Genomic DNA, 2,834 nt, shown 5'->3' on the forward strand with positions numbered 1-2,834 from the left:
CTTTTTTTTTCCTTTTCTTAACATAAAATTTATTTTTGACCCGCCGCTCACAGGCTCTTTAAAGGCCACACTCTGGGAGGCGGGCCCCTTTTTGCCAAAGACTGACAAAGGAAGCAGGAAGTCCTGGCACTTGGAGCCGACTGGATCGGCCTTCCGCGGGGCCTAAATCCAGCCGGTCTTTGTGCGAGACGCCGCCATGTCGGATCGACATTGCCCGGGCCGCGCTTCAAAGTAGCCTTTGTTGTTAGCGGCTACCACCTGTTCCCTGTGAAGACGCTTTGTAGGTTGCCTTGGACGACGGTGTCAGCCAAATAAATTAATTCAGTAAATGGGGCGAGTCGGTGAGTAGGCTCTTTTACCCTGCCGTACGACTCTCTGAAGAACAGAAAGTAAATTGCATTAAGCTGGGGACTCATTAAAAATGTACTCCCGTGGGGGTCAGATCTGGGTTTACATCAGTGCCACCGCAACCCTGACCTGGACTAAGCGCTTAGAGAAGGGATGGATGGTCACATCAGCGTGTCTGGAGTGTAGTTCCCTCTCTCTTATCCTGGGATTGAAGTTCAGAGCCTGTACAGGGGTGAGGAAATCAGTGCCGCGGGGATATAAATCGCAGGGATGGACCTTTGCTCTGGACTCCTTTCTTTATCTCAGCACTGGCGTCTGATTTACTGCGGCGGCTTTAATGCTTTACAGCCTTCCCTCTCTCCGCGCGGCTCTGGAGACCACGTGCAGCTGGTCCGTCGCGTTCGGGCTCTCCGCGTAGCGCGCGCGAACGCGCGTGACGCTCACGAACCCGGATAAGATTCTATTCGGGAGAAAAACGCGCAGGAATGCGACCGGCGAGAACGCCGAGGCTCGGGAAACCGGAACCTCTCGATTTTCAGACGACGTTAAGCTCTTTTAGCGCGGGCTTGCGTTTCTTCGTGCGCGTGTCTCTCCACTTTCTTTCAGTAGCTGGGATTAATTTGTGTCTGGGAACTGTTATTCATGCACTGTTCTGGCCTATCTTGAGTTTTTCTACCCTTGACCTGAATATCTTTTTCTGTTTCTTCCTTCCCTCCCTCCCATGCGCCATTCCTTTCATAATAGATTTATAACCGAAGCCCTCCGTAAGTTTGAATAATTAAAGCAGTGATATCGTTTATTCTATAAAGAGATGACGCAAGGGTCCAAACATTCTTAGGGCAGTTACAGTTCTCTTACAAAAGAGATACTGTTTGGGGGGCTGTGTAGACCATAGAAAAAATGAAACATCACTACCTGATATGGCCCATTGCCAAGACTAGCCTGAGCAGTGCATCATTTGTGTTTTACAAGATGTCTGAAATGCAGTTCCGCCTTTTAGGAAAACAAAGCCAGTTTTCAGCATCAATCAATTTGCAACTTAATTACTGCCGGTTCCAACAATGAAAAAAAAATCCTTAAAATCAATTCATGTTGAAATGTCGCGCATCAGAACGGCATTAAAAAAAAAGGAAGCGCCAACAGGAAGACGTCATTAAATGTCTGCGAGGCACGGGGGCTGCTTTAAACGTGGAACTAATGGAAAAATGTCATCGTTTATTTGAGTTCCTGGCAGGAACGCTTTTGTTGCGGTCCCTGCTCGGCTGAATCGAGAACGTGCTCGACGGCTGTCTGGCGTGAGATTTAGTGGCGTAGTCTTACGTGTCGCGAGTTTATTTTCGTGTTTTTGTCGGCACAGTGAACTCCCGAGCCTGACTGCATGTGACACGACGCTGTGTGCCAGGCTCAGGATAACGGGGGGGGGGGGGGAGGAACCCACGGCCAGAAAAACAGTCGTTAATGGGGACGGGACTGATTTATGGGAGTTCCAGCTCGCTGATCCTTTTGGAAGGGTCCCAGTTCTGTCAGTCACGTGCGTTTACATCGCAAGGAAGGTCTGTGCCCGATCTCCCCCGTCTCCTCAGTTGACCCGTGTGGCTAAAATGGAGGGCGGTGAATTTAGAAACGATGGCTTTACTAGAATGTCTACATTTCCGCGACGGTGAAGTGTCTTGTTTTACGCAGGCTCCACCAAGGGGCGAGGAATGAGCTCACCCCAGTCAGGGCAACCGCTCGGCTGGCGAGAGCTGGGGTTCCGAATGCGACAATGGCTGCTTGTTTCCCGGTTAGCAGCGGGGTCTTCGTCCCGGGCCCAGCGGGTCGCGCCTCTGCCTTTGCTTCGGCTCGTTTGGGTTCAGTCACCCCCCCCCGGTCTCGCTTCGCTCATCCGGCTTTCTCCCTCACTGAGAAAAAAAAAAAAACCAAACTAAACACAACCTGAGCCTTTAAAAGCCAGTGGAAAAACTGAGCAGAGCTTTCCGTTCATTCCAAGCCGAGCTGATGTAGCAGCGCCACTGCTGTCTGCCGGCTAGTCGGTGTCGTTAGCTTCCTGTCACTCATTAGAATGGCCGGCTCCCTGTTTGGCTGACAGACACTAGGCCTGCGCTGTCACTGTTTATCTCTCTGGGAGAGCTGAAAGGAAAATTGAAGGCGGTATGGCTTCAGACAAAGAGCACACCTGAGAGTCCAAATTGGCTGAAGGTCACGATCTGAAATCCAAATCCAGCTGTGTTGAATTGGAGGAATCCCATCTGAAATCGCTTTTAACAGGCCGTCGGTTGCAGAACAGAAGCACCTGTTGAACATCACTGTCAAAGAATGTTTCAGTGTGCTAGTACACGAGAACCTGAAAGAGAAAATAAGGCAGACCTCTAAAAAGCCTTTTGTCCATCGTGTTTGATGTTAGGTAGTACACTCTGCTCAAGGTTTAAGGCTACAAGGCCTAAATGTTTTCGGAGAGGGAACACTGTGTAGGCCTTGAGTGGAGC

This window comes from Anguilla rostrata, chromosome 6, assembly GCF_018555375.3.
Source record: "Anguilla rostrata isolate EN2019 chromosome 6, ASM1855537v3, whole genome shotgun sequence".
Lineage (NCBI taxonomy): Eukaryota > Metazoa > Chordata > Actinopteri > Anguilliformes > Anguillidae > Anguilla > Anguilla rostrata.